The sequence below is a fragment of the Vicugna pacos genome, chromosome 14 (genome assembly GCF_048564905.1).
Source record: "Vicugna pacos chromosome 14, VicPac4, whole genome shotgun sequence".
Classification (NCBI taxonomy): domain Eukaryota; kingdom Metazoa; phylum Chordata; class Mammalia; order Artiodactyla; family Camelidae; genus Vicugna; species Vicugna pacos.
The window spans coordinates 68,649,603-68,660,016 of NC_133000.1; the positions used below are offsets into that span (position 1 = coordinate 68,649,603).

General features: G+C 42.3%; 1 long non-coding RNA gene across 4 annotated transcripts in view; it reads right to left on the minus strand.

Annotated features, from left to right (window-relative positions):
- Positions 1–7,394: 7,394 nt before the first annotated feature.
- LOC140701181 (uncharacterized) overlaps positions 7,395–10,414 on the minus strand; it is a 101,659-nt gene continuing 98,639 nt past the window's right edge. For all 4 annotated transcript variants that reach the window (XR_012080108.1, XR_012080109.1, XR_012080107.1 and 1 more), the window contains one exon: positions 7,395–7,895. This is a non-coding gene — a long non-coding RNA (uncharacterized lncRNA). The remainder of the gene's footprint in view (positions 7,896–10,414) is intronic.

The following is a 10,414-nucleotide window of genomic DNA, read 5'->3' on the forward strand; positions in this document are numbered from 1 at the left end:
AGTTGGGTCTTCTCCCACTCGTAACGAAAAGCATCCGGACTGACTCTCGGGCAGTGGCACAGTCCATAATTGTTATTGATCAGGGCTTCTACTTAAAAGTTCAGAGCTCAGATCTCTTGGCCTCATGTAATTTATCATGAGCATGCAGTCCCGAGGTGGGGTGTACACCCTGACATACACTCGCTACTGCCCACTGGCTGACGTTGCCTGATTTTAATGTTTATTTTTTCTTCTAGGTGGTTTAATAGTGAATTAAAACAGTGGAATAACAAACATGGAAGGGCGGTCATGAGATTTTCAAATGGAACTACCATTGTAATTATCTTTTTTAAGCATCACGGGCTTTGGGTTTTTTTAATTATGTTTTAGAAACTAAAAGGAACATAAGACACACATTTTTTTTCTTATCACCTAAAAATGTGCCCAAAGGCCAGAAAGCACTGGGGAGATACATTAACTTTAGTAAGTAAATATCTGCTTATTGGCAAAGTCCCTGGGGGCTTCAGTGACAGGGACTATGCAAATGCAAACGTGGCCTGGAATGAAAATAGCTTAGACCTCTCTCACAGAGCAAAGCGATTAACCCGGGGATTCTGGTCAGATTCGAGCTCAGGTGAGTCTGCCTTGCAGATTTCAACCCGTGCGTCTCCTCTGAAAGCAGCACGACTCGGGGAGCGCGCATCCTCTCACACAGCCTTGTGGTGCCTGATTGCTAGCTGACATTGAACGCACTCCAGCTGACCAAAGACAGAGGTGCGCTGCGGGTTCGTCACCACACTGTGCAGGACAGAGATGCAGGCTCTAGCCAGGGGGCTGCTTCTGTGGGTGCCTGCGGACTTGAATTCCAGAGACACGGAAAGGGAGGCCAAAGGCCCGCAGGCCACCTCTTTGTGGGCGTAAGGGATTCAGGTTCTGCGGTTTTAGATTACTGCCATTTCTCTTATGTCCTTAATAGTTCATATGGCAAGTAAACATATAGGGGGTGAGTTGGACTTTATAACAAGCAAACCAGGTAGTGTTAGGAGATTAAACACGTGGCTTACAGTCAGACATTTATAACGAACTGCACTCCATTTCTGCTTATATGTTTCTTCTGCATATATTTAAAGAGAGTGAGTGAGACTGAACTGCTCATTCCAAAAAAGACACTGATGGGAATTGACGTGGGAGAAAAAAAGGAGAACGAGTGAGTGCTCAGAGACACAGACTGAACACTACGAAGACCTAAGAGGTTCAAAACCTGAAGACAGAATACTTCAGAGAGGCTGTGGATTATAACATTGGAAAAAAGCCACTGAATCTTGCTATAAGATTATTCTTGATGACTTAGGAGAAGTTATGGCAAATGGATAAGGGAAATTCTAGCTTGAAAGTGGTTATTTAAGGATTGAGTGACTGGTCATTAGAGATAAAAAAATGAGGATAAGCTTGAATGACTTCAGGAAGTCTTCCAGGAAGTTTGGAAATGCAAGGGAAAGAGAAACAGCACCACAAACTTGAAATAAACAATAATCGATCCAAACTGACAGCATAACGTGTTCCGACACAGAATACATCCCCAAACTCAGATCCCAGGCAGTCAGGAAGGCAAGTTACTCCCACGGGTCAACATGGAGAACCTTCTGTTTTTCAGCAGCTCCAGATCTTCCTGAGAATTCCCTAAATAACAGCTAACGGCTCTCTCATCACCAGTTTGGGGGATACATTGATAATATCCATCACAGGCCATGTTCTTTTCTCTGTGTAACAGCCAAACAATTTATTTGGTCTTGAACAACTACTCAACATGGCAGAACTGCCTAATTGGAGTGAACAGCTTTAATAAAACCTTTTATTAGGATTTCAAATATGCAGAAATCTGTTGCCTAAGCAAACATTTTGAGGGAGACAATTATTTAATTATAGTTATAGTGACAATTAAGTCAAACTGGAAAAACATGTTCTTAGTAGTTTGGACTATACACTCAGGAAGCATATGGTGTATTTGATAAAGAAGAAAAAAAGATGTGCACAATAATATCAATAATATCACTGTAAGTGAGGAAGAGCAGAATGTTCCCTTATTTTCTACGGCAAAGAGCTCAGATTTCCAAAATAGAAGAAAGCATGCTACTTTCTATTTTTGAGACAGTAAAATAAATTTTCTAATGTGAACCTAAAACAAGACTTAGTTTTTCTTCCAAAAATATCTTAACTGAGAGTACTGCACCCTGAAGGGTATATTTTAAACTGTTATGTTTTGGGGTTTTTTTGAGCTAGGAAATGCAAAATAAATAAATAAATAAATATTTTGAGCAGGGTTTATATGTCTCCCAGAGAAACCATGTGGGAATAAAATGATAGAGCATCACACTAGAAGGCCACAGGTTTCCTATTCCTGGAATGGGCCAGTCAGCTTCCGCACGCTCCCCATCACAAACCAGAGCTGTCATCCCTGCCTCTTATCTTGTAACAAGTATCTTGCATCCCCCTAGAGGAGCCAGTGAAAGGCGGCAGATCCCATCCATGGTCAGGGGTGTCACAGCAGCCCCGCTGAAGACGGAAGTCAGCATCATGATCTGTGACACAGTTCACTCAAACACCAACCCAACCATGAAACATCAAATTTACAAAGAAGAGGAAAAAAAAATAAACTGCCCATTTTGTTTTTCACTTTTCTCCAAATTTTGGCTGCAAAGCAATCCGTTAAGTCACTGTTACCCTAAAAGGACCAACTTAATAGACTGTAACATTCTCCCAGGTAAGTCAAGCAGAGTTTTGTGTATTGCATTTTTGTACAGCCGGAGGGCTCACAGAGATGCTAGGGGATCCATTTGCTTACTTTTTTTTTTATTTTAAATTCCTTTGTTCATGTTATCTACATTCAAAGGCCTGAGATTTAAAACTAATGGGCGGGTCTGCAATCTTTCAGGGAGATCTTAATGGTCTACTTTCACACAGTCACTAAAAGACCAAAGAAGGCCAGCGTAAAATCCATTTTCCTTCCTGCAGCCTGGCTGATGATTTAAACTCACAAAGAAATGATTTTTTTCTTAAAGAACAAATAAAAGCTTTGTGCTCACTCTTGCTTCACATCTGAGTATGACTCTTAGGTCATTGCTCTACATGAAATTTGTCATGCATCCTTACACAGTGAATGTGGGGGTTTCTGTCGTGGAAAAGTATTCATCCGGCGTGAGCCCAGGCCAGGCTGGTACTGAGAAGAATCCAAGGTTTCTGACTATTGGGAGACATAAGACATGGGTTGTCCCAGCTCTCCAGGGACAGGGAAGAGGACAGACAATGTTTACCTCACATAACTGTGCATAAACGCTCAGGAGAAACATCAGCCCCTTCCTCTGCCCCCTGCACATGAATTCATCAGGACTCACTTCCCACACAGACCACGTAAACCACCTTGGACTAGAGTCTGAGTCAAAGCCACGTCTCAGGCAGGGAAGGCCTGGCGCTCCTTCAGAAAACAGTATGGTCATTTGTCCTCACTTGGACCTGGTCACATAAACCAGGAATCCTCACTCACTCTACAAACAGGGAGTCAACAAACAAAGCAAGACTCTACAACAAAGCGTCTACAAAGACTACAAACAAAGCAAGAGAAGGTTTAGTGACCAGCTCCCGTGACGGGACAAGATCGGAATGAACCTTGTCACCCCCAAGTTTTCCTTCTGGTTTTTCCAAAGAAGCAGATGAAAATTAGGGGGAAAAAGTTATTATTGTTTTTCTTCTAAGTTTCAGAGTGACGTTTAGCCAATGTTATTTGTTATTTCCTTCTGTTAATTAAAAAAAATGGTTTTAAAAACCCTTAAAAAAAATCAGAAAAGGAAACCAGAGCCAAAACCATTTAATTAGTCATTAAAATATGTGGCTATTAAATATTATCATCTTAATTTAAAAAAAATCAAGGTTTTGAGATAGTTTCAATGCCTTAACTTCAAGATCAGATAAGAGCTAGGGATGAAGAAAAGTACATCAAGATTGCATCATTTCCCAGTCAGTGACCCATGTACGCCAGGAGTCCAGGCTCTACCCATGGAATAACAATCAGTGCCACTCACTGGAGAAAAATATTCATGGATTTAAAAATTTTAATAATCATTCACGGCACCTGTATGTAATAGTTAACATTTAACAAAAAACATATATATTCCATAATTATAACTTTATATTTCTCGACCCTACACTTCATTTCCAAGAGCGGTAAGTTTTATTTTGACCTCTTCCTGTTTTATATGCCTGAAATTAGCTCGTCAACTCTCACTTAAATACTATATATCGTTTTATTCTTTGAAGAGAGTGTATAATTAGTGATGCAAATTGTGAGCCTGAAACCTAAGAGATGTGTTGGCTTTTTCAAGTATTTATCTTTTGCAATGTTCAAAATAACATATTGACAAAGGTGTGCTTTAGAGAGGCTTTAACAAAACATCTGTGATGTGAATGTTGCTATGGAAACTGGTTTATTAAACATTAAAATTAATAACTCTGAAAACCATTTAGGCTGGCATGAAAGAAAGAACTTTATAAATGTAATTGAAGTGTAATAGGAAAATAACAATCTCAGAGCAGAGGGACCACCTCCACGTTGCCCTGTGGGACTGGAAAGATCTGTAGAAAAATATCATTGTTTGTCCTTGGGGGCTGGGGGGTTATGAGAAAGTGAACTGGGGTTGAACCCCGGGACATTTGTAAACATTTGTGCAAGTATTTATTTCTTCCCACATCTCTTTAAGATTGCTCTTTCCAGGTTTTTATAAACCCAGAGCCACAATATAACTTCATGGGCCCTAAGAATTTTTGCCTTCATTGAAACTTACCATCATAATACCATCAATATTTAAAAAAAAAACTGTTTTAAACCCTTAAACTTCTTTTTGTTTCTGTTTTCGGTAAAGTTATATATATTCTTATGGTCCCTGAGAATGCCATTTTATTCTGACGTGGGAATAAAATTAGAACACTTTCTTTGATCCTAAAGCTTTATCTTTTTCCTTTTGATTTTAATCCAAATATGCTCAGGGGCACCTAGAAGTGGGCCTCAGGCACTGTGCCCCAAGTGCTGATGCGTCTCCCCCGCCCCCCGTCAGATGAACGCCCTCTAACAACTTCAACCACACGCATGAATCCACAGTAGTTACCACTATCTATACACAGACCAGTAACAAATGTCTGTCTGCAAGTCAGCCTTCTCCTCCGAGCTGTGGATCTCCCTACCCAAAGCCCAGTGCCCTCTGGACGTCTCTCAGATGTCTCCATGGTATATCAAACTCAATGTGCCTAGAAAACAAACACACGAATTGACTCAACAGCTTATACCCCCAACAGGACTTCTGCCTCAGTTAATAGACCGTAACCCTCCAATTTACTGTAAAGGACAATATTATAACAACCCCGAGCTACCTCTGGGTGCTGGGACTAGGGCAGGGTTTCATTCCACTTCATGTCTACCTAGGATCTATGCTTTCCAATCTATCTTCCCTGAGTAGCATCAGATGATAACCAAAAGAGTTTATTAAAACTAACGTATCTGAGAATGCCAAAATAAAAAAATATCAGTCAACTTCTAGACAATTTTTTAAGGACTATCAAACTCTTGTCTTTTGCTAAGACATTATCAGTTCAAGAGCAAACATGTTAAAACCCATATTGATCATCCCTTATTCCAATATAATTCTGATTTCAATTAAAGTGAAGACGCTATCCATCTCACCACACGTAGTGAAACTATGTTACGATAAAGAGAGGACAGCGGTGTTCCCTGGAGTTTGTATTTGTTGGATGTCACTGTTACGGACTAAATTGTACCTCCCCCCGCCAAATGCATACACTGAAGCCCTGACCCCCGACGTGACTGTGTTTGGAAACAGTCCTTAGAAAGGTAATTCAGGTTAAATTAATCTCAAGGATGGTGCCCTCATCTCGTAAGGCTGATAAGAAAAGGAAGCGACACCAGAGAGTCCGCCCTCCTCCCCACATGTGCAGAGGAAAGGCCACGTGGGGACTCACCCAGAAGGTGACTCTGCAAGCCAAGGAGACAGGTCACATTAGAGACCAACCCAGGGGACACTCTGATCCTGGACTTCCCAGCATCTAGAGCTGTGAGAAAACGCATTTCTGTCGTAGCAGCCGTCCTGTCTACGGTATTCTGCTATGACAGCCCGCGCAGACTCATACAGCTCCTAACAGAGTATTCTGTCTCTCATCTGACGCTGGCTAACCATTCTGATAAGCCCCCTCTGGTCATTCAGGGTGCTTTTTCCCAACCATTTAGTTTCACACCAGTTCTCATTTTAAAATCAAAATAATAATGGATAGTTATTGATTCCTTCTTATGTTCCTTACAGGGGATTCCTTCCTCAATCCCCCAAATCCTCAGAGGTAAATATTATTATCGCCACTTTACAGGTAAGAAAACTGAAGCACAGACAAGTTATTAACTTGCATGAGGCTTTGCAGTGCATAAATAATGGAGCTAAATTTAAACCTCAGTGGTCTGACTACCGAGCTATACGCCTCTGTCTTTCTAACCCAGAGAGGTTTATGTCATGTTAAAGAGGAGGCATGACTAGCGAACACTGAATAACAGCTCCCCACTGCAGGGCTCTGAATGGGCGTGTTTGCTGTTTCACAGCTAACGGATTAGGGTAAGAAGAGGGGAGGAGGTACCCTCTGCACCCAGCAGCACAGACACAGCTGTGCCCTTAACAGCACTGAAATGAAATGATAACAGCCACACCCATCGAATCACAGGCACTTCACAGCTGCAAGGGTCTTTCCAGAACTTCTGAGCAACACTACCATCCTGCTTCTGGGAAGGGGCCCCTGCGGCATGAACGGATGCTCCCAGCAGCTCCGTCCGCAGGCTGGCCTGGCTGCCGGACCCCAGCCCAGCGCCCTTTTCAGCACACCACTTGCTCTTCAAATTCCCTTTTCATCCACGTGCCCTCAGGGAGGAAGCCCAGCTCTGATCCTGCGCAGAGAGCAATGGCAGCGTGTCCCCATGCACCTGCTCAGGGCCCTGCTCTTCAGCTGAAGAGGGTGTTGCGCAGGCGGGAGGTCATCGCTCCTCCTCACACTACGCTCTGCATCCTGCTCTGGCTTTCGGGATGTCCTTCGTACTGACGAGAGCCACACGACACAGCTCCTGGTGAATCCCTCACCGGGAATGATGCCCACACCTACGAGTACTCATGATAGAACGTTGCAGATTCATCAGCATCAGATTTCCTTATGTGAGAGAAATCTGGTAAGATCGTCAACTAGAAGCTCATTACTGTTCATTGATTCTTATAAAAAGAGCATCTCCTCAGAGTGTCAAAACAAAACAGCATCTTCCATATGTGTCAAAATAAAAGAAATAGGATGGGGAGTGTAAACTCACATTACCACACTGGATATTCTCAAACATATACTCATTTATTAAATACTCACTGCAAATCACTGAAGCTATGATAACAGACCTCAGTTTCCATAACAATATTTTTGCTCACAGAACCGAAGGAGTCCTCCTGCACATTTTAATGCAGTATTTGAAAGAGTTGTGGGCACCTAAGCAGAAATCCCACATGCAGCTACCCTGACACGCACTGTTTATTTTTAATAAGACTCTTCAGTTTTGTCTCAGTCTGCCAACAGGCAGGGTTAACTGGGTAGCTTCCTATTTGTAGGACAATCAGCACCAGGGTGAATGCGAAGACTGTCTCCTTTCATCTTTCGCACTGATTCAACAAGTCAGCAAAACTCGCCCGCCCCAGCCCTGTTAGGTGTTCTGAGATCAAAAGCGCACCAGAAAGCAAGTATCAGGTACTCTACGTGGAGCGTGTTATTTGCCACTTCAGTGAGACTTGCAGTCACTCGCATTTCACATTTCTGCTTGAAGATTCTGCTGCTCATTTTCCCTAAAAAGAAAAGAAAAAACTCCTGAAACCCTGTAGTTTCTTATCCTACCTGGGAGCAAAATGCCTGCCGGCTGTGGGGAGACACAGTGACAGCCCCCGGAGCAATGAAGAGCACGTGCTTAACCACCGCTACTTTTCGCTTGCGGCTGACGGGGCTTTGTCTGCAAGACAACCAAAACCCTCTCTCAAAACACAGAGGCGAACTGTTGATGTGGTTACTAAAGACAACTAACCAATAATGAATCTTGGTTATATGCACTGGTTCTACTTTTTTTTTTCTATTTTTTTGAGTTTACAACCAAACAGAAACTCAAACCCACATTAAAGCGGCAACACTGGTCAGACAAGTGTTTCCCCACCCCAGTTCCCAGAAGCGCCTGCTCAGCTCTTGCGCAGAGTGGGCGGACAGCTCCATCTGGCATGCAGCTTGGCCAGCCCAACTAGGGTCACTCCAGAGCCAGACCACTCTGAAGACTGCTTTCCATGGCATCGTTATCCAAATCCAGGATTTCCCCACAACATTCAGCAGCCCACTGACATCACCACCCAGATGTGCAACTGACCACCCAACCAACCATTCTGAGGGTATGGCTGAGATCATATCCCACGCTAAGCATTTAATCCCTGGGATGGGAGCAGGGATGGCTAATGTGATAGAGTCAAAATAAGAGAAAATGAGCAAGGAGAACATCTTGATTACAATCTGTGGTTCAGTTATATTTATATACACACATCTAAATTTATTTCAGAAATATACCATACCCAATGAAATTAAATTTTACAGGCAGTGATCTGATACTTCTTGGCCTACATAAAAGGATTTCTTAGAAATTTTATTATCTTCTTGTATGTGATCTTCATCCCCCAAATCATTTTCAATCATCTATCTACTTTGGTCATTGAACACTTACCCTATGCCAGACCCTGATTTATGTCCTATGGATTTAGAGAGGAGGAAACGCATTTTTGTGGCCATGAAGTATCCATTCAGTTGGTGAAGAGATACAATAAACAAGCATTCACATTATGTCAGGTAGTGAAGACACTTTGGGAAAAAAAAAAAAGCATAACACAGAATAAAAGGAGAGAGGGTAACCCAACAGACCATGGGCCCAGTGTTATTTAGGAGAGCGTGCTCAAGAAAGACCTCTCAGATAAGGTGATTTTTGAGTGGAGATTTGAGTAAAGGGGGGGGGGCTTGATATTTGAAAGAAGAGAGTTTCTTCCAGAAAAAAATAGTATGTTCAAAGGCCATCGACCACTCCCTGTGTAATAGAAATAACATATTTGTAAAACTAGTAGAGATGGAAACCTAATTTGTGGGCACACATAATTAGAACTCTAAGACCCACCAGGGGATCATATAGACCATGCCTGATGAAGACAGAATCAGAAAGGATTTTATTAAATTTGAGACATTATGCAAGTATTCACAAAGGGTAACATGGTGCCAACTTGAGGAAGAGATCCAAATTCAGAATGAATAATTCAAAATGCGACCAGAAACAAAATTAATTGTAATAACTACAATTTAGTAAGGAATGCAAATAACAATTTAAGAAGTAATTTCATGAAGTTTATTCAATCCCCATACCAACTCAGTGAAGTTGGAATTTACTATTTCACTCTCACTGAAGAAAAATCATGAAAATGAGATTAGGAAAAAAATCATACCAGGCAGAAATTACCCAGGCGCGTTAGGCCAGAGATGGCGCAGACTTGTCAGTGCTCCCGGTGAGAAGCGAGTCTAATTGGACTTGTCTACCCAAGGGGACCCACCAGAAGTAGCCCCTGGCACTGGCAGGACCAGCCATAAGCAGGTTTACATCTGCTCTTAGAAGACCCTCACTGGGTGCCCTGTAGAAGTGCCATTAGCCTGAGGCCGCCGAGAGGTGGAGGCATCATGTAGGTGTGGTAGGTACCAGATCCAGGGGAGCCCAGCCTTCTGGCATCCCCGGCAAGGGCCAGAAACATGACAAAGCCATCTTGCGCCCACTCCAGACAAGCCTAGCCACCGCCTGTATGTCTCTGGGAGGCCTCCATGAATACACGTAGAACAGAAGAGGCATCCAATTCCCGACCCACAAAATTAAGGAATATAATAAGATGTTAGTTGTTTAAAACCACTACATGTGGGGGTTAGTTGGTTAAACAATAGATAACCGGCTTACCAGCTGAGACGTGAACTCAAACTCTGCTCTTTAACTCTAAATGTCAGCCCTTTTCCCCACTTGTAATACAGAAACACCAAATTCAAATTAAAACATGTAACAGTGTGGTTAAAAAGGCTCATGAATCACTTTGGATGAGTTAATCACAAATCAAGAAAATAATCCTAGCAGAAAGAAAGAATGAAATAAGAATGTCTAGATAACAATGTAGTGTTGTAGTTATCTAAGTCCATGTAGACTTAGCAGCTGAAACACCATGCCAAAGAATGGAGAATTTGAGAGAAAAAAACCTGTGAGTTTACACAGCACTAACCATAGAAGACACATTTCAGTCTTAGGGAGTGACTT